A 22,835-nucleotide genomic window follows, 5' to 3' on the forward strand; every position below is an offset into this window, starting at 1 on the left:
CTCTATCCTCACCCCTTTAACTTTCCTTCACAGTGTTTATTACCAACTAACATGACATTGTATGCACCTATTTATTCATTTTGTTCTTTCTCACTAAAAATAAGCTTCGTGGGGGCAGATATTTTTGTCTAATTAATTTACTACCATATCCCCTGTGCACGGCACACAGGAGATGCTTAATACATACTGATTAGGTGAAGGAACCTAGCAAAATAAGTATTAGCATCTCCAGGATACAGGTGGGGAAATGTGGGCTCAGTGATTTGCCAAAGTCCCATGGTTACTAAGTAGCAGGCACTAAATTTGAACTCTGGGGCTACCTGGGGACACAGCCCAAACTGCAGAGAGTGTCCCTTCACCCACTTCCTCTGCCCTTCTGGAATGAGTGAGAAGTCTGAAAATCAAAGGCAAGAAGGCGATGATGACACATCGCCTTTGACTAAGAAGTCAAAGCTGAGGGAAATCACGACCCAAAGCTGAGCCATCATTTTCGCTTTCATCTATGCTGACTTGTTCACCCCCCCAGTTCTCGGCTTCCCTGAGCTCTTCGTTAGGGTGAGTCAGGGGTGAGGCCAGGGCTCCATGTAGTCCAGGCTCCTTTCTCATCCCAACTCTGTCCTATTGGCTAGGATGGTCTGACCCAGATGAAACCCCAGATGTGGTGAGGCCCACAGTCCCCTAGAGCCATGCAGATTTAGATGCAGGAATTGAGGCTGTTGCAAGGTCTGAATGCTGGTACTGGTAAGACCTTGAGGCGCACTCCTGCTGTGAGGTTTTCTTGGCTGAACAGCACCAGCAGTAACCTCATGTACACCTGCCTTATTTCAAACACTACCTAAATCTAATTTTTTAAAAACAACAGAAGCCTTAACACCAGAAAAGAAGGCACCATCACTTGTACATAGGTCTTTGGACACAGATAGCTTGCATTTCTAGGGATTTCTGGAAATGAAAGCTTAAGCCTTTGAGAAATATTGGTTTGACTGTCTACCCAGAAGGATGCCCCAGTTTACACCCCACCATCAGTGTAGGAGTACCCGTCCTCACACTCTTGCCAACACTGAGCTGACCTAAAAATAAAAGACCTCTCAAAGTGAGAGGCACTTGGCATGTATTTGAGATCAATAAGAATAGCTATTCTAGAATCATTAATTCAGGCAGAAACCCAAATAGTGTTCCAGTTAGGAGACAAAGGCAATGGGTGTTTATGAGGAGGGAAGGGGAGCAATTACATCAGTAGAAGGGAGGCATTTCTATTGGTGCAGATACTATAACATAGTGATTCTAAACAATGTTTTAGAATCACTATGTTTTTACTTTTCAGTCCAGTAGTCATAATAACTACTTTCTTGTTATCTTTGTAAACAGGATTTTGGGGGGTAAGTTAGTTTGCTTAGGCCCAGTTCAAAGGTTATTTTGCCATGTTTTAACATTCCACAGGTTTGAGACATAAGTTGTGCGGGGCAGTTCCTTTGGGATGGCAGCCCCGGCTCCATTTTAAACTGGTTCTGTTTACAGTGTTGTTTATAGCTGTATGTATATTGCCACTGGATGGGGGAGGTGGGACAGTTATATCTCATTTGATGTTTTACTTTGAATTTCCCAGGTTACCAGTGTGCTCAAGCATCCTTTCAAGTGTTTGTAATGACCATTTCTGTATTCTGTGAATGACCTGTTAGATTCTATCAGGGCTGTGAACATTGAAGTGTTATTTTTGGTGTATCCCAATTCCACCCTGTGGTGGCTGCTTGTATTCCAAATCCTCCACCCTTTCCAGGAATAGTGGTCCCTGTGTCCCCCTTCTGACCAATCTCCAGTGTAGTCAAATTCACAGCCTTTGACTTAAAGGGAGCCAACAAGTGCACTCCATTGCCCAGGCCATGGTGATCAGCTCAGGGCAGAGCCATAGCCCAAGAATGACCAGCCAGAGAAAGCAAGTCTCCGTTCCTCGATTCCTTTAGTGCTATTGGGCAGAGAAACTCTGTATTCCTCTCCATTTAGTTCAGTGATATGTGGAACCTGAAGTTGTCAGAGATCCCCAAGAAGAGCCAGAATACGAAGACACCACCAAGAAGGCAAAGCTGAGGAATGCAGTGTTATCTGAGCCCCTGATCTAGCCTCATCCCAAGTCAAACTACATACACTAGAACTTTTGTTTGTGAAAGTGAATACATTTCTTTGTTTTAATAATAATAATTATTATTTTTAAACAGCTTAAGTTGAGATTGTTGAGATTTTTGTGTTGTTGTTGTTTTTAAATTTCCCACTTTGCAATGAATCCTAATCAATCCACATGCCTAGAGTGAACAAAACAGATTCATATTCAGGCCAACCTGGTTCTCCAGCCTTAAGGTGCATGGATGTGCCTCTAGGCCTACACAGAAGTTAAGTGCAAATTTTTTGAATGCCAAACAGGATGGGCCCTAGCTGGCATGGCTCAGGGGACTGAGTGCCAGCCTGCAAACCAAAAGGTCGACAGTTCGATTCCCAGTCAGGGCACATGCCTGGGTTGTGGGCCAGATTCCAGTTGGGGACATGCAAGAGGCAACCAATTGATGTATCTCTCAAACACTGACATTTCTTTCCCTCGCTTTCTACCTCCCTTCCCCTCTCTCTGAGAAATAAATAAATAGAATCTTCTTTAAAAAGAAATGTTAAGCAAAATGGAAGGCATGGGCCCCATTGTTTTGGAGGGAGACGAGTTAGGCATATAAAAGGCAATGCCTAGCCTAGCAGACCCTTAGAGACCTTTTTTCATTTTTTATATTTTTCTTTTCTAAGAGGAACCTTTGGGATCTGAGCAAACAGCATGGGTGACAGGAATGAAAAGATGTTCTTATTACTTTTTGTTTGACTCTGGCTTTCTTGCACGGGTAAGGGAGAGTGATAAGTGGACAGGTGGCTTTACATTGTAAAAAGAACCACAGCTGTCACCAAGAGGCTTTTGCACATTCTGTGAACAATTCTCTTTGGATTCTGATTTTTCTTTTCCAGATAAAAAGGACTAGTCAGAGGTCCCCAGGCTGGGAGAGAGGAGGCTGCTAACTGCTGATAATACTGGGGTTTCACCAGATAGCAAGAGGGGGCAGGGTGGAAGTGAGTAGACAAAGCTTGAGATTCCAAATTTCCAACCTTGACTCCACCATTTCCTAGCTGCTCCAGTTGCTGTGACTGCAACACAAAATGCTCCCAAACTTGGTGCCACAAAACAACAATTTATTGTGCTTGCAGATGCTATTCATCAGGAATTCAGACGAAATGCAACAGCCATGATACTGCTCTTCCTTATCTGAGACCGCAGCTGGGAGACTTGAAAGCCAGGGGCTGGATCATCTGAAGGCTCCCTCACTCATGGCTTGGCCTCAGTTTCTCTCTACATGGGCCTCTCCACATAGTTGGTTTGGGCTTCCTCATAGCTTGGTGGCTGGGTTTCAAGACCAAGCATCCTGAAGGAGACAGGCAGTTGGAGGATGCAGCACCAGTCATAACCTTGTTTTGGAAGTTACCTAGAGTCACCTTTTCCATATCCTATTAATTTAGGCAGTTACAAAATCCTGCCTAAGTTCAGATGGAGAAGAAATAGATTCTGCTTCTTGATGGTGAGCGACAAGACTCTGGAAAGGTGCATGGGACTAAAAAATTGTTGTGACCATTTTTGGAAATTACAACCTGCCATGCTAACTGGATGAGATACCAGCCAAGCTGCTTCACTTCTCTGGGCCTCAGTTTCATCATCAGTAAAACAGGATAATATAGTGCCTACGATCTAGAGAGAAGCAAATGAAATAGCGCACATAAAGTACTTAGCACAGTGCCTGCAACACAGCCAAGTACTCAGTGAAAATTATAAGTTATTGTTAGTAATAGTTATGACTGAACAATGAGGCAACTTGGTATGGCTGAAACAGGGTGTTGTGGGTTGAGCTGTGTTCCCTGCCCAAAAAAAATATATCCAAGTCTCAACCCCTTGTGCCTGTGAATGTTACCTTATTTGGAAATTGGGCCTTTATAGATGTAATTACAATGTAAATTAAGAATGGGTCATACTGGGTTAAGATGGGCCCTAAATCCAATCACCAATATCATAAAAAGAGGCATAGACACACACAGCAAGAACACCCTGTGACAAGCCAGGCAGAAATTAGAGTGATGCACCTACAAGCCAAGAACTCCAAGAATTGCTGGCAACCCCCAGAAGCCAGGAAGAGGTAAGGAAGAGCTCTTCCCAAGAGCCTTTAGAATGAGCATGGCCCTGTGGACACCTTGATTGCAGACTTTGGACCTTCAAGACCATGAGAGAATACATTGCTATTGTTTTTGAGCCACTCAGTTTATGGTACTTTGTTACAGCAGCCCGAGGAAGCTCATAAGCAGGGTTTGCTTGGAAGTCAGGAGGATGCGTTCTAATCCCAGAGCCGCCTCTGATTAGACAAGCAATGTTGGCTTCTTCCCCCCCCTGGCTGAGTCTGCTTCCTCATCTGTAAAATGGGAAGTGGGGGCTAGACTTGCTGGCTTCTAAAGCTCCTTCCCTCTCAGGGATGCTTAGGTACACACATGTAACAAAACTTCAAATTCCAGTGTCTCTTGAATGTTCAGGGGCTGACACTTCATTATGAAACTGATCTTTTCATCTTTGGACCCTGAGGGTGGGTTCCAACCCCTATTTCACAGTTTTTCCCCACTAACTTCATTTTCTGGGTTAAACATATTAGTTTCAAATCATTATGACAAAAATAAGAGTTATAGTTCAAACAAACCAAAAAATATCAGAGTATAAATTTAAAAGTATAGTCCTGCTGTTGTCAAAAGGCCAATCCCACTCTAATGTGATAAACACCATTAATACTTTGGTATAGCTTCTTCTCTATATTTCTCTGAACATGTTCAGTAATTTGTGTGTGCACAGTATGCCTTCTACAAAAATGAATGTGTGCACAGTGTGTGTTTTTCAACAGTGAGCTCATGCTGTGCACATGCCTTTACTACCTGCCTTGTTTCAGTGAACATATCAGGGAGTGCAGCTGAGGACTGACACCGGGGCCACTGTGTTGCAGAACTCCAGAGGGCACCTCTGAGAAGAATTCGACATGAACTGGTTGAAGAGGAAGCATCACAAGCAACACCCAGGCCATGACGATTCAGCACTGTGGACAGGGACACGGCCATCTCCCCTGCCCAGCCCCACAGCGGCCTTTCCTGGTCCTAAGTTATTTATGTGCATGGTAGTTACAAAGATGACTGACATACAGATTGCCCACAGGGAGCTCATAGTCATGGGAGAGAGAGCTATGTGACTGAGTAATAACAATAATGAATGCCATGTGTGGATTACATTGTTATTCAAGAAAAAACACAGCAATAAGATAATCACTAACATTTATTGTGTGTACAGTGCCAAGCACTTTGTATGCTTTATCTCAGTTAATCCTCACAACTATACTGTGTTGTAGATAATCTTATAATCCTGTTTCACAGGTGAACAAACTGAAGCTCAGTGAGGTAAATCAACAGGGATGAATGGTCATGTCCTTACAAGTACACATGTTGCCATCAAGAGAGAACTCTACACGTGGTATTCAATTCAAGGTAACAAATGCCTGTAACTAGGTATTATATTCAGCCCATTGGCCTTGGAAGCTAAAATACCCTTACAATAGATTTGCCTTGCTATTTGGCTATTTCTTTATTCATGTCACAATAAGGAATTGATGTGAAACTCACTCCCCTTCTACTTACTGCAGCACAGGAACAATAAGTACGTGTCCCCTGGCATGGCATGGCTGTATGTCCTTGAGGACCATGGCCACATCTTGTATGAGCTTTGTGTCTGTGGAAGTATCTAGAACAGCACTGAGCACATGTCCTTGCTCATTTACACCCAGAGATGATTTCTGCTGTCTTCCTCTCGCCCCCTGCTGTCTGCTTTGCATACTACAGCCAGTGCCATTTTTAAGACATGCACACCTGACTCTGCTCAGACACCCCTTTGGTATCTGCCCATCATTCTCAGGGGTAGTCAAACCCCTCCCTCACCACCTGACTTTCAAGCCTCCTTTACCCCGCAGCTCCATGTTTTTCTCTAACAATATGCACTTTACGGTGTGGTGATGCCAATCTGCTGTGGACACTCCCACACCACCACGGGTCAACTGCATCAAGCCCACCTATCCCCTGAGGGGCAATATCCACAGGAAAGAGGTTTGCTTTCTCTGGCTCCTGGCAGGCCTCCCAGCTAATCCCATGGAGCACCCTTTGTTATAATCACCACCTCCATCAATTTTGGTAGCACATTACCCTGCGGGTGCCTTCCCAGGGCTGCAAATCATCCTCGAGCAGCTTTGAAACACAGCATTGTTTCCTCTGCAGACCTGAGAGGCCTCACACCTCTGGACACCCCAAACTTGCATCCCTCTTTCCCTTTTCTTCTCCCTTTAGGAAAAGTGTCTCCCAACCTGTTTCTAAAGATAAACTAAATCCTTGGAGACCTCAGCCTCTGAGCCAAGGCCTGCAGAGTGGGTGCAAAGAGCTGAGTCCACGTGGCAAGGTAGACAGAACCACAGCAGCCACTGTCAGCTCTCCCCAACCTAAGCATGAAAACAAGAAGTGGGCTAGAATCACAACCATATGCACTTTGGCCATTTGGGCTGCTGTAACAAAAATACCAGCCTTAGCCAGTGTGGCTCCATTGGTGGGAGCATCACCCCTTAGCCGAATGGTTGTGGGTTTGATTCCTTGTCAGGTACATACCTAGGTTGTGGTTTGATCCTCCATCAGGGTGCTTACCATCCCCAGTCTGGCACTTACGGGAGGCAACCAATTGGTGTTTCTCTCCCACATGGTTATTTTTCTCTCTTGCTTCCTCTCTCTCTAAAAGTAATGAAAAAAATATCCTAGGCGAGGGTTTTAAAAAAAAAAATACCACACACTGGGTGGCTTCAGCAACAAACATTGATTTGTCACAGTTCTAGAGCCTGGGAAGTCCAAGATCAAGGTGCTGGGAGATCTGGTGTCTAATAAGATCTTGCTTCCTGATTTGTAGGTGGCCGTCTTCTAGTGGTGACCTCACGTGTTGAGAAGGGAGCTCCACCCTATCCTCATGACCTGAGCACCTCCCAAAACCCCTAACGCCAGCACACTGGGGAGCAGGATTTCAACATATGAATTGTGGGTGAGGGGCACACAAACATTCTGTTCCTAACAGGCACCTTGGAGAGATTTGTGTCTCTTTGTGGAAGACAAAGGCCCGGTTTCCTGAAGGGATGTATTAAACTTTGTTGCAAAGAGCTCTCTATAGTTGGACGCTCCCCCTCGTTAGTCTTTAGGGAACTGCACATCAAAACCACAGTGAGGCACCCACTAGGATGTATATTTTTAAAAAGGAAAAAAAGTAAGTGTTGGTGAAGATGTGGAGAAGCTGGAGTCCTCGTGAGTTGCTGGTGGGAATGTAAAACGGCACATCTGCAGTAGGATCAGTCTGGGGGTTCCTCAAAACATTAAACAGAATTACCATATGCTCCAGGAATTCCACTCCTAGGTGTATATCCAAAATAATGGAAAACAAATACCTGTACATGTGTGTTTATAGTATCATTATTCACAACAGCTAAAAGATGGAAACAGACCAAATGTCCACAAACGTATGGATGAATAAACAAGGTGTGTTGTATCCTCACAATGAAATATCCCGCCACAAAAAAGAAATGAAGTTCTGATACATTCTGCAATGTGGATGTCCTCAGAAACCTTATGCTCAGTGAAATAAGCCTGATACAAAAGCCACAAACTATATGATTCTATTTATAGAAAATTTTCAGAACAGCTAAAGCCATAAACACAAAATGCATGTTCGTGGTTGCCAGAAGTTAGGGGTCAGGGGGGGATGAGGAGGAACTGCTTAATGGGTAGGTTTCTTTTTGAGGTGATCAAAATGTTTTGAAGATCAAAAGATGTGTTGGTTGCACAACACAGAATGCACTAAATACCATTGAATTGCTCGCTTTAAAATGGTTAATTTTACGTTATGTGAATTTCACCTGAATAAAAAACAAAAACAAAGAGAGAGAGCTGTGGTCACAAGTGCAGTTAAACTTGGCCCTCAGGGTAAAGCAAAATCCCTTCCTCCTGCCCCACCCTTATGACCCCGTACCCGTACCCGCTGCACATTGACTCTCTGCACTCACAGCCATGTCCAGACTGGCAATGACCAATGGGAGTAGGTCACACACCACACATATTACTGTAAATCAGAAGCCATATTTTAAAAAAATAAGAAGAAAAAGATGAAGCTAATATTGATATTTTACCTAACCTGAATATCCAAAATATTATCATTTCAACATATTTTAAAAATTATCAATGCTATATTTTACATTTCCTTTTTTTGCATACCAAGTCTTAAAGTCCTGTGTGTATTTTGCACCACCGGCACATCTCAATTCAGAAACTCCCCACATTTTAGGGGCACATTAGCCACATATGGCTGGTGGCTGCCATATGAGATAACACAGTAGTTCTAGAACACTAGTTCTCAGTAGGAAGTTGTCCACCAGAGGAACATTTGGGAAATGTGATGCGCCCTCTTTGTTTCCACAATTATTGGAGAGTTACTGGCATTGAGTAGGCAATGGCTGGGGATGCTGAATGTCCTGCAATGCATAGGACAGTGCTACAGAATGAATTGTCCCATGTTCCCATGTAAATGCCAAATTTCCCATTGAACCTTCATGAAGGTGGTGAAAAAAAGATAAGTTTTGAACCTACCTCTATTTTATGTATAATCATAAAATATATGTTGTACTATTTTGTTATATACCAAGTATCCAAGGAAGTTAGCTACCATGTACATCCTGAGAAGATCATACTTTGTTTTGTTTGGAATTTTACCAAGAGTCATCTACCCTCTTAAAAATTCACATCCCCAAATGTGATATTACAGTGGCTACAAAATACACCCCTGTCAGTGTGCGTGTCTAGCATCTGACTGCTTCTTTAAATCTTCTAGGGTCATAGTTAAGTTTGGGCAGAGTCAAAATTTATACACAGAATTTCAACTTCATGCCACTAATACCCATCTGAATTAATCCTGGGTCATCTTGTTTGGGACTCTCTGCACCTCCTGGACTTGTATGTCTGTTTCCTTCATCAAGTTAGGGAAGTTTTCTTTCATTATTTTTTCAAATAGAGTTTCGATTTCTTGCTTTCTCTTTTCTCCTTCAGCCACCCCCATGATGCAAAATTATCCCAGAGGCTCCTTACACTATCCTCATTTTTTAAATTCTCTTTTCTTCTTGCTGTTCTAATGGTTGTTTTTGCTTCCTTATATTCCAAATTGCTAATTTGATTCTCAGCTTCATGCCCTCTATTGTTGATTCCCTATAAATTGCTCTTCATTTCACTTAGTGTATCATTCATTTCTAACTGTTTCTTTTTCATGGTTTCTATGTCCTTTTTTATGCTGCTGGAATTCTCTCTAAGTTCATCTGCTCTTTGCCTATGTTCATTGAGCATCTTTAAAACCAATGTTTTGAACTCTGCATCTAGTAGCTTGCTTGTCTCCATTTTGTTTAGTTCTTCTTCTAAAGTTTTGTTCAGTTATTTCATTTGGGCCATGTTTCTCTGTCTCCTCATTTTAGCATCCTCCCTGTGTTTGTTTCTATGTGTTTAGTTAGAGCTGCTTTGTCTCCCAAGCTTGGTAGAGTGGCCTAATATAGTAGGTGTCCTATAAGGCCCAGTGGCACAGCCCAAGCTGGATACTTGAGGTGCACTCACCTCATCTCCATGTGGACTGTGTATACCCTCTTATTGCAGTTGAGCCTTGGTTGCTCCTAGCACATCAGAGGTTAGCCACCACCTGTGTTCTGTGCAGGGTCACACAGCATAAGCTACAAAGTGATCTGCAGATGGCTGCTACTTGTGCTGGGCTTGGAGATACCCAGGTGAGGCCAAGCTGTAAACCAAGGCTTGCTGCTGCTAGTGCTGGGCCTGGGGGAAGTTAGCAAGAAGTATAGGGCTTGCTGAAGCCAGATGCTACTTGTTTGAAAGGATTTAGGAAAATATGAAGCATGGGCCAAGACAAGCCACTTGTACAGAAAAGCCACTGGAAACAGCTTGAGTTTGCCTGCAAGCTGGGTCAGGCAGGGCCTCAGGGAATCACTAGGATGAGGCAAACAGTGTGAGCCAGGTTAGTGTAGTCTCCCATATGGAGCCCACCTGCCGGCTTTCTAGCTCTGTCTATGGCGGTGGAGGGCTGAGGTAGCCGAGCAGGGGCGCTCAGAAAAGGAATGGTGGCTTCTGCCAGCACTTCTGTCTGGGGGAAGGCTGCCCCTCAGCCCTTGTCCTGATGCCAGGAAATCTAGTTCCTCCCTACATGTCTCTGATGTCTTTTAATCTGTTTCCCTTGTGCTGGAACTCAGAAGAAGTGAATCTGAGTAAGTATGTGTGTGGCCCTTTAAGAGGAACCTCCAGAGATTCCAGCAGTTTCTGTCTTCTAAAGCCTAAATCTTCACTGGTTTTTACAGCCAGAGTTTATGGAGATTTATCTTCCTGGCACTAAAATCCTGGGCTTGGGGATCTGTTAACCCACAGCCTTTTGATGTATGGGACAACACTTCAACCAACTGAACCACCAGGTTCAACATGGGCTGCAACATGGTGTTCTAACTTAATATATCTTAGAGATGGTTCTATTTGAAGAAATTCTCTGCTTCATTCTTTATAAAGGCAGCATGGGAATCAACTATAGTATGAGTGTCTTTTGATTTATTTAGCAAATCCCCTACTCATGGATTTGTACTTGATGTCCAATTTTTTTTGACATGACATTGTCTCAGGGACATTCAAGCAACTGTTGAACCAGGGCATGAGAAAGGAACGAACTGAACCACAGGAGTCTTGTTTTGATGTTTGACATATATTGCCAGTTGGCCCTGCAAAATGACTGTGCCCAATACACTTTCTTTTTCCAACAGAAAATGGGAATTCCCCTTTCCCTGTAACCCTCCCACCATAGCACATGGTTATCAAACTTTTCCATCCTTACCAATCAAATAGATGGAATATGTTATCTCGCCATAACTTACCTTTTTAAATGATGTACTATGTTACTTTTATAATAAAAATACATGCTCTTATGAACAAATATTATTTAAATAAGTAACACAGAAGCTGGTTACAGAGGACAGCATCTTTTCTCCAGACCCAAGATGGAGATAGATTCATCCAAGATCAGAGCCTCCAGTGGAAATGCAACCTTCCAAGAGCAGGATTCTTAACCCTGGAGGCACATTAGGTTCACTTGGGTCTCAGAAGACATTGCCATTGCTTCACAAGATTTTGGAAGAGAGACACTTGAGAGATCCCCAAGGCTCCCCTTCACCACCACAAGACACCTATCTAGTGCCTTCATTCCTGGAAGCTTGGGAGACCAGTGAAACTTTCCAACAAGCCAGAAAGTCATCTCAGGTCCTAGGGTCCAGACACAGTTTTGTCATCGACCAATGTCCCTTCTTCCCACACCTGGTAAAGATATCCCTAATACCTGAGAATTCCTGCCTCCGCAGGAGGTAATGTACTGGCTTCTGAGCTATGGATGGAATAGAGGCCATAAGGAGAGGGGAATTATTCCCACTGGGACAAAGACACACAGAATTGTTACTGGAATCAACCCCAATTCTAATAAAGATGTTTCTACCTAACTGTATCACATACACACTATAACATAGAATCATAAGAGCATCATAGTAGCCAGCCTCCATGGTGGCTTCCAATGATTCTCACCTCCTAATATCCATGCCTTTGTATAGTCCCCTCTCACAATGGAAAGACCTGATTTGTGTGACTAGCAAAATATTAAGGAAATTATGGTGTGTGACTTCATATAGACAGTACGGCTTCTGTATTGCTGTCTTTTGAGTCACTTGCTCTGACAGGAAGCCAGGTGCATACATGAAGGGCACTCAAGCAGCCCTCTGGAGAGATCCAGGTGGTGAGGAGCTGCCACTCCTGCCAAAAGCCACCACTAACTTGCCAAGCACATGTAAGCCACCTCAGAAAAGGATCCACCAGCCCAAGTCAAATCTTTAGATGACTGCAACCACAGCCAACATCTGGACTACAACTTCATGAGAAACCCTGATCCAGAACCACCCAGCTAAGGCACTTTTAGATCCTGAGCTACAGAAACTGTGAGATAATAAGTGACTACTGTTTTGAGCCACTGAATTTGGGGTTGTTACACAGCTAATACATGTGCCTACCTCATAGTTTTGTGAAGATTAAATTTAACATTGTATATAAGTGCTTAGCATAGTGCTTTATTTAAGTGTTTATGTGTATAAGTAAATATAATATACACACATTCACAGAGACCACAGACTAATAGAGAACACTGGGACAGTGGCAGAGGTCATCAGAATGTCCTGAGGGGAGTCCCTGCTGGTGTGGCTCAGCTGGTTGGAGCATTGTCCCGTACACCAAAAGACTGGAGGTTCAATTCCAGTCAGAGCACATATCTAGATTATGGGTTCAGTTCCCAGTTGGGACATATATAGGAGACAACCAATTAATATTTCTCTCTCACATTGATGTTCTCTCTCTCTTTCTCTCCCTCTCTTCCTTTCTCTCTAAAATCAATAAATATATTTTTAAATGTCTTGAGAAAAGAAAAGTACAGGGGCTATTGTCCCAAGTTGACAGGTGAAAGAAATATTAAGAATCCTCCCTGTTTATGCCTGAGCTGTGACCTTTTATTGTATGAAAGAAATATAGGTGTGCTTTCTCCCAGGGAGAACTAGCCCTTCTCCATGGAAGACTAAACACCATTTTTAACTCAGTACCTGTAAACAGCGATCATTTCCTTGGGGAAGAACTGGCTATTCTCCCAGAGGGAACAGTGAGTCAATCGAGTCATGAAAGGGCCTTGGTGTGTAGCTACTTTTGTCTAAAACATATTTAAGCAGAGCCCCCAAAGTAAGGCTTTGGAACCCCACCTAAGAGAAGAACACTTCACTTAGAACTGTTCCCAGACAAACCCCGAATATGGCTACCTCCGGGATTCCCCAGTGTCTGTGTTCAGGTGTTGGTGTTTTTCCTGTCTAGTGATGTATGCTCTTACTTCTTGTTTTCTCTTTGCTCTTGCTTAATAAATTGCTTAACTATTCACCTTTGACTTGGGGTTTTTATTGTCTGCTAATCCAAACCTCCAAATTAAGTGGCCATGATCTCATATGTGCCCCTTAATGGCCAAGAGTCTAGAGAGATAACTCGGGAAATTAAAGGAAAGAGGATAGCAAACTGGTGTCCTGAAATCAGAATTTATCTCAGAAATGTGTTTTTCTTTGGCCAACAAAATGTTTTATTAAAAAGTCAGTCACCATGTAAAACTCAAGAAATTGTTTTGACATCAAATTCCACATTTCCAGTTTCCCTTGAAAATTCCTAAGATGTGGCAACACCGTGTCCACATTCCAGCAAGCAACAAGCAGCTGGAATTCAGTAGTAAGTAGCTCACCACAGTCCTCATTTTAGTTCACCACTGTCCCCATTCCTTCTATTGCCCATCCTCACCCTACCCCCACCCCGCCCCACTAAGGCTGAAATCCAAAGCCAATTATTATTTGAACATTTGAATTACTCTTTTTCTTTCAGCCAAGCAATGTTTCTCAGTACTCACTTCTCTATCAAAAATGGGAAAAAGTTAGATGGCAAGGCTTTTTGGCATTTGAAAAATAACCCCAAGTGCTGTATTATGTAAAGAAAGATTACTCAAGGCTTCTTGGCATTTACCTTGTAGTTATGTGAACTTACCTTTTTGAACTCTAGATTCTTGCAAACACTTGTCAGAAGCTGACAAGATGAGGAGGGAGGGAGCTGGGTGTGGGGGAGAATGGAGAGCACAGGAGTTCCTAGGACCCAATTTGCATCATCACTACCATCTCAAATGTTGGGGAATGAAAGAGCTCTGGGAGGCTCTGAGGAACAACAGAAGGACGAATTGCTGTTTTCTTCAAATTCCCAAACAGAGCCAGCATTCTTGGCATGCACAGAATCATATGAGGCCAGAAAAGGAATCTCTCAGCCATGTGCATTAAAAAGTAACTACTTGATTCAGTGCTTTTCCCCCTCTCCAATAAGAAATAGTATGCTAATAAGAATTATTGATTTGAAAGATTTTTTTAAGAGGGAAGGAAAGAGGAAATAAGAAGGATGATGCTAGTCACTTATCTGATCACCTAGTTAATGTGTTATGTGTTTTGGGGGAGCTTTTGTTTTCAAAAGTCTAAAACACATTATGCGGAATGACATCCAAGACACCCCATGATGTGAAGAAGATGCAGAACAGCTTGACTTGCTCCTTAATGTTTATTTTTTGGGAGAAAAGGAAGCTGTGTAACCCTAGTGTCCCAATAGCTCCTGGGACAAATGGCTGATTTCAGTTCTGGAGCAGGGAACGTACAAAGTGAGAGAGTAGCTGTCAAAAACTTCTAGGGTCATATCAATGTTCTCAGGTGCCAAGTTCAACAGTCTCCCACAGGCGAAAGAGGGTATCATTTGAACGTTGATAAGGATAACTGAAATGGGTTGAAACATAGCAAATATATTTAAGTTTATTTTATTTTATTTCATTTATTTTTAGAGGGGGGAAAGGAAGGAGGAAGAGAGAGAGAGAAACATCAACAAACAAGAGAAACATCGATTAGTTGCCTCTTGCATGTCCCTAACCAGGGACCTGACCTCTTGTTTTGTGGGAGGATGTCCAACCCACTGAGCCACAATGGTCAGGGCCATAACAAATATATTTAAATGCATAAAAATATAATACTTTTTAAAAAAGCCTCACCTTGAAGGATGCTAACAAACCCAACTCATTATTTTGAAAACTGACAAATTCATTATTTTTAAAAAAGATTTTATTTATTTATTTTCAGAGAGGAGTGAGGGAGAGAGAAAGAGAGGGAGAGAAATACTGATGTGCAAGAGATACATCAATCTGCTGCCTCTCACACAACTGGGCCCACAACCCAGGCATGTGTCCTGACAGTGAATCGAACCAGCAACCTTTCAGTTCACAGGCCAGTGATCAATCTCTTGAGCCACACCAGCTAGGGCCCAACTCATTATTTTGAAAACTGGTAAATCAAGGGAAAGAAACAAGCATTTGTTCGGCCTTTCTTCTCTGATGGTACCTCAACATAATCAAAGAGTAGATTAAGGGAAGATTCACCTGATACAGGAAGAAGGAATCTTCGAAACAGAATGTCACCAATTTTACAATGTTTAATGAATTAGAGGTCGAGGTAATGAATGGCATCCAACATGACAAAAGGAGAGACAACATGAGATTGTGTGCTTTCAGATAGAAATATAAATCCCACCCAGAGGACGTAGTCTTGCCAAAAAATGGAACTGATTTTGATCAAGTCGTTAGATCTATAGATTGTGAGAGAGCCCAGCACATATTACATTACTACAAGCTTTATCATACAGATTAGATCTTAAGTGTCAATTTAACAGAAAAGGAACATATGAAATGACATAACTGCGGATTCAGTCAGCAAAATCTCACAAACAGAAGGGCATGAATACTAAAAGTGACTTGGTCACATCAGCCAGTTGTAATGTGTGGATTTTATTTGTATCTTGATCCAAACAAATAGTAAAACAATCTGAGAAATTTGAACATGACTATTTTATTTATTATCATTATTTTTTAAAATGTTTTAGCATTACCTCTTTTTTACAATAATTTTTTTAAAAGATTTTATTTATTTACTTATTTTTAGAGAGAGGGGAAGAAAGAGAGGGAGAGAAACATCAATGTGTGGTTGCCTCTCACACGCCCTGCACTGGGGACCTGGCCCTCAACCCAGGCATGTGTCTGGACTGGGAATGGAACCAGTTACCCTTTGGTTCACAGGTGGGCACTCAATCCACTGAGCCACACCAGCTAGGGCTTTTTTTTTTTTAATTCATTAATTATTTCTAGGAGTTTTTAAAAAAGATTTTATTTATTTTTTAGAAAGACGGGAAGGGATGGAGAAAAAGATGGAGAGAAACATCGATGCGAGAGAGAAACATTGATCAGTTGCTTCTTGTGTGCTCCCAACTGGGGACCTGGACCACAACCTGGGCATATGTCTTGACCAGGAATTGAACCAGCAACCTTTCAGTTCACAGGCCAGTGCTCAATTCATGAGCCCAGGCTCATGACTCAGCCAGGGCACGACTGAGTATTTTATTGCATTGAGAAGTTACTGTTAAAATTATTACACATGATGACAGTACTGTGACTATGATCTTTTAAAAGTATCCTTATATGTTTGAGGTCCATTCTGAAGTATTTATGAATGAAATAATGAAGTATCAAATGAATCTATTGGGAGCAGGAAGTGGGTGGGGTAGAGATGACACAAGGCTGGCCATGAGTTGACAGTGGTTGAAGCTGGGTGCCAGGCACAGGATGGGGTCGTAAGACTATTCTCTCTACTTTGACATATGTTTGAAATTTTCCTCAAGAAAATTTAAAAACAGTGTGTATGTAGGAAGAGAGAGGATGTGTAAAACTAGTTGCTAGGATATGCAGACATTATCTCTGGAAGGCCTAAGGAGTTGGTAACAACATTGACATCTGGGATGAGGAACTGGGGGGAGAGAAACAGGTGAAAGAGGGAGCCTTTTCGCTATATCCTCTTTTATATCTGTTAAGCACACGAATGTCTAAACTAAAAAAATAAAATGGATTTATTGCTAAGTCAAGACTGCGTGAGGCAGAAGCAGAAAGAAGGGTGATGCTTAGATCCAAAGAGCAGAAAAAGATGCTTTTGGACTGAGAAGAGGAGAAAGACAAGTGACAGCAGCAGTGGTTTGTGGGTCTTGGAATTGAGGGCTCCACCTGGAGTTGGATGGAAGATGGTGGAGAGGGATCTGTTGGGTGGTGCATCTCAGCAAAAACACACTGTAGCATCTTCCCTCACCATTTCACAGGGGAGGAAGCAAAGGCTTACAGAGGTAAAGTGACTTGCAAACCTCAGAGCTCAGATTGAACCCAGGCTTCCTGGAGCCCTGAGCAGAACATAGAAGCAGCAGATCCATGGCAACCCATGTGGAACAGTGACAGAGGGACACTTTGGCACTGTGCAAAACTGCAGGACCACAGCACAACCACGGAGAAAGGGGGGCAGGTGTCCTAGGGAGAATGAGGTTTTGGATGAACATGAGCTTTAGAAAATGAAGAAAATGATATTTTTGCACTCCTGCATTTGTGGCCTATATTATAGTAATGGGCCCTGGAATCAATCCCCCCTTAGGAGTCTATTCCTCTGTGGCTCCACTTCCTAGTCTGTAATGGGATTAACAAGGATCCACTCCCTAACATCACGGAGAAAATTCAAAGATACAGTATATATAAAATATTGAGCCCTGGCTGATATGGTTCAGTGGATTGAGTGGCAGCCTGCAAACTGAAAGGTTGCCTATTCGATTCCCTGTCAGGGCACGTGCCTGGGTTGCGGCCAGGTCCCCAGTTGGGAGAGAACAGGAGGCAACCAATCATTGTTTTCTCACACATTGCTGTTTCTCTCCTTCTCTTTCTCCCTCCCTTCTCCTCTCTCTGAAAATAAATAAATAAAATCTTTAAAAAATATATTTAGCACAGTAAATGAAAATGTAAGTATGAAGAGGGACATATTTTAGATAAGATGTTACAGAGGACATCTGTGAAAAGGGCATTTATATCGAGGTTTGAAGAATAAGTATTAGCCAGGGAATGAGTAGAGTGTTAGGTTACTGGTTCAGATGCTGTAAATGTAAACAATAACATAATTGAAACCACATTAAAATGGAGCCGGAGCTACCATGCCAGAGGAACTGCCCTGCATGTCTTATACCTCAAACCTGGAAATGTTAAAAACAGGGCAAAAGTCCCTGGCCAGGTAGCTCAGTTGGTTAGAGCATTGTCCTGACATGCCAAGGTTGCAGGTTCAATTTTCGGTCAGAAGCAACCAATGAATGGCATAAATAAGTGGAACAGCAAATCAATGTTTCTCTCTCTCACTCTCTCAAATCAATAAAGTTTTTTTTAAAAAAAGCAAAATTACCTTTGGGCTGGGCCTAAGGCAACACTAATGCAAAGAACCATTTGCAAAGATAACAAGAAAGTGGTATTACCATTATGACTATTGGACTGATGACTGTTACAGAACACACAAGGGAGGCCTGGGATGATATACTATTATTGAAAGAAGCCCCGGGTCCGTTATGTCCGCTGCCAGGGGAAAGATGTCTCTCAATGCCAGAGATTCGTGAAAAGGAAAGGAAACGTTTATTTAATGTTATACTAATTTAAAGTAGTGACCTAATGTCTTTACTAAAATCCCAAAGTCCCTTAAAAACACCCACAAACAGACAGTCTTTCCTTCCTTCCCCCTTTGCCCAGTCCAGAGTACCGTATCTCAGGAAAGGAAATAGAAGTCCATGGCTTAATCGTCCTCTGGTTCTTCTCAGTTAGTACTCAATCTCGAATGGGAGACTTCTTTGGGTTCTTGGCACCCTCGGCTGAGTTACCAGGATCTCTGCTAAAACCAGGTGGTGGTTCCCCCTTCTAAAGCTGTGGGGGTCCCCACTCTGCCAGGCATGTGGTCCTCTCTCTCTCAGGGCTGCAGGAACGGAGAGTCCCCACTCTGCCAAAACTGCATGGTTCTCTCCTCCAAGGCTGCCGCGTGGTTCTCCCTCCCTCAGGGCTGCAGGAGTCTCCACTCCGTCAAGGCCACGTGGTTTCTCTCCTCAGGGCTGCGCAAGGCTCTCCTTCCTAAAGCAGCACGGTTCTCCTTCTCTCAGGGCTGTACATAGCTCTCCTCCTCTGGGCTGCACATGGCTCTTCTTCTTAAAGCAGCCTGGTTCTCCTCCTCAATGGCTGTACATGGCTCTCTACTCCATTGAGTCTGTGTGGTTCTTCCCTCAATGGCCGCCAAATCTGGGTTTGAAATCCCCGCGGCCAATCTTCCTCTGCAGCCCCATTTCCGACTCCTCCCACACTCGGCTTCACATGCCAGAACTCTTGTTCTTCTAGCTTTACTGGGCTGCCATCATGAGTCTGGGCAGGCGTGGCCCCATGTTCTGGAGCCAATCTTCTCTGAGCTCCCACGCAGGCGCTATAACTCAGGGGACCTGCCCTCCCCAGTCTGGGTGGGGAAGTTACTTCTGTTCCCCTGGCTTAGAGCTGATCACGGCTACTTAACATATCCATGCAACCAGCCAAAGGACATAGATATGCTAAATGACCAACCCAGAGGTTAGCTGCAAGGCTGTTGCTATGCAAAACAGCTCTCAATGGCCCTGCTCTATTTGTCCCTTCCCCCAACCCACACCCTGGGGTGGGGGATGGAGACATCTTAAAATCTCCTGGACACCTTAAGTTCTGGACCTCATTTTAAATGCCTATTTGGGGCCCCCCTCTTGGCTGCACCCTGTAACATGACTACTGGACTGAAAATTTAAAACCTTGTTTAGAATTAGCATCACTATGTTAGCGTATTTGCACCAATAGAAATGCCTCCCTTCTATTGAAGTAATTGTTCTCCTTCCCTTTCTCTTAAATACTCGTTGCCTTTGTTTCCTAGTGGGAATACTACCTGGGCTTCTGCCTGAATTAATGATTCTAGAATAGTTATTCTTAGTGATCTCAATGCTTGTTGCCTCTCTTGTTGCCTAAATGCTTATTGCCTCACTTTGAAAAGTGTTTTTATTTTTAAGTTAACATCACAAAGGTCAAACCAGCAGAGGCTAAAATGTGATAGAAGTTTACTTTTCTCCTATTTAAGTCACCTCAGTCCAGGGCTATTAATGCACTTCCTCAGGGTCAGAGATCCAGATTGTTACCTCATAGTCCCAAATGGCTGGTTTATCACCTGCATCACACAAACAATGTATAGCCAGCAGGAAAAAAAAAAAAATGAAGTGCATGCTTCTTTCCTTTAAGGCCATGACTCAGAAGTCAGATACATCACATGGCTCACATTCTATTAGCCAGCATTTAATCAAGTGAGAAATACAGTCTTCCTCTAAGTATGCTTAATTCAGCTACAGGGATCTCGTACTAGAGGAATAAGAGGTGAAGGGGTGTTAGGAGGCAGTTACCAATCTCTGCCACGATCAATGGAAGACTGTCCCAGGCAAAGGGAACTGTGTGTGCACACAAAGACTCTCAGAGAAAATGATACTAAAGTTGGGTATTAAAGCTTGACTAGGAGTAAACGAGTCAAAGGGGACAGCCTGGGTAGAAGCATGGAGGATGGAGAGATGCCACTTTCTGGGTACATGAAGCCCAGGGTGGCTAAAGAATTAAGAGCAAGAAGAGAAGTTTCTGGAGATGGTACAGCTACCCCAGCCTTCTATGTCACTAAAGATCGAGGAGGTTAAGAAACTTGGCCAGAGTCACAGTCTGATTCTGTGATGTTGGGCGAAGTCAGGACTCAGCTGGTGAAGCCAGGACTTCAAGCCAGGTTTACAGTATGCTTACAGTTTTAAAGTTATTATTTACTCAGTAGGACTTTTTTGTTTTGTTTTGTTTTTTTACTTTTTTCTCTGCATTAAATCACACCCCAGACTCCCTGGACACGTTGTCCAGGCATCAGTGTTTCATTTGTTTGTTTTTAAGCTCCCTGGATAATTCATATGCAGGCAGGATTGGGAACAACTACTGGGTGCGACCACCTTCCTCTATCCCACAGTATGTTCTGGTGACCTTAAATTCCTTATTCCTACTGTCTAGGTGGGTGCTATTTTATCATATCAGGAATGCAGTGTGCCTAAGCAGAAGGAGACCTGGGTGATTTATTCCCACGTCTCTGCATCCCACGTGCAAGAAAAAGAGCTAAGAGTATTCTTCCTCTGCTTGCTTTCCCCCACTAGGACTCCCACCAGGTGAGAAACAGAAGTCCGGCATGGCTGGAGGTGGGGAAGGGGTGCAGGCGGACAGCTGCTGGGGCTGCCTCTTCCCCCAACGAGCTCCAATCCTGTCTCCCACAGTGGTCCAGCCCCTACTCCCACCCAACCTTCAGGCAGCCAGCGACCAACGCAGGGCAGATGGAGTCCTGCCCTCTGCCATTCCCTCCTCTACTGGGCGGACCCAGGCTGACCCAGCCGGCGGGCGGGGAGAGGAGCGGAGGAGGTGCTGGAGGAAAGAACAATAGAATCGGCTCCTGCCTGCTTTGTACTAGTGCACGAATTCCGCGTCCTAAGGAACGCAGTTGGCCCCAAGGGCATTTCTCTCCTGGAGTCACCTTTTCCGTCAACGTCCAGATAAAGCTATCTCCCTCTTAGGCGAGATGGGACACCCACCTCAAATGTGAAGTTCAGCAGGCTGCAGTCTGCTTCTTCAAGAGCTGGCGGTTCCTGTGCCTGCCGCCCCTTCTCACTCACCCAGGGACTCCATCTGTCGGTCTTCATGCCCACATTACACTATAAACCCAAGATGATTGTGTGGAGCAGAATGTCCTCCTGGCTTTGGGAGTGATCAGGGGGCAAGAGAAACTTCGCATTCAACGTTACAGTGCTCCCTTAAACAGTTGACAGTCACTCAGTTCTGTGTTAGCTAGGAGTCTTTTGGTTACAAGTGAGTGAAACCCATCTGAAACTGGCCTAAGCTAAAAGGGGAAGTGATTGATTCTGATAATTGAAAAGTCCAGGGGCGGAGATTTCAGGTCTGGCTGGATCCACCACCCACGTGAGGCTTGGCGCCTTTCCTCTCCAGTCTCTTCTCTCTTTTTCTCCTCCCTCTTTGTGTTTCCGCTAACTACCCCCCTCCTCCTCCCCTCCAATCCCTCCACCCCTTCTACCCGCTAGATGCTAATTGCGCACACACACCCCAGTTGTGACAACCCTAAGTGTATCTAAACATTGCCAAAATGTGTGTGTGGATCACTCCCCGCCCCCCTTTATTTCAGAACCACTAGCCTAAAGGAAGAAACATTTACCTGGGAGACAATTATGGGTTGGGGCAGGGAGGAAAGGGAGTTTATGGGTTCTGAATCTAGATTTCTCTGAAGATAAGGTTCCTACTGTCACATTTTTTAGCTGATTTGGGGAAGCCTTTATGAAATCATCTCTTATAGCCCCTGAAGCTTTCTGGATTTCTGCCATTGGTTTTTGTTTGTTTGTTTGTTTTAAAATATTTTAATGCTATGAGAAAAAAGAGCATTTGAGAAGTTAAAGGATGGCACAAAAATGATGAGATTTTTTTCAAGGTCAAGTAAACCAGTCTTGGGAGCGGGGGGGGGGGGGGGGGGGGGGGGGGGGGTTGATTGTCACATCTGCATCAAATTAGTGGCTTTTAAAGATGCATTAAATTGTCCCTTTGATCTAATAATTGCCTTTTTCTGGGGTGATGCCTCCCTGTTGGAATCAAAAGCCACTATTAACTTCTCCAGCTTGAAGAAAATTGTGATTCTCTCAGAGTTGATGTGTAAGACACTATACTAACCCAGACTTGGTTCTAACTTGACCATTTTCTTCCTGGAGTTTGGAGAATAACATCTGGCTCTCCTTCTGACCTTAGTTTCTTCATCTGAGAGCAAAAAGCCTATATTCTGTTTCCATTTTCATCCATGTGTATGGAAACAACCAAACATAAGTGCAGTTACTATCAAATACATTGACTATCTTTGTCAGTGGCTCCTGGTGCAATTATTCTGTCTTTCTTTCCAGTGCTTAGAGGCAACTCTGGTAGGCAGTTAGACACGAGACCAGGAACAGAATATCACCAGGGTGGAAAAGACCTGGGTGCCTAGCCTCCTGGGTAACTTATCTCCCGGGGCTGTGGCTTGTCACTAGTCGTTTGGCAG

This window comes from Phyllostomus discolor, chromosome 3 (assembly GCF_004126475.2).
Source record: "Phyllostomus discolor isolate MPI-MPIP mPhyDis1 chromosome 3, mPhyDis1.pri.v3, whole genome shotgun sequence".
NCBI lineage: Eukaryota > Metazoa > Chordata > Mammalia > Chiroptera > Phyllostomidae > Phyllostomus > Phyllostomus discolor.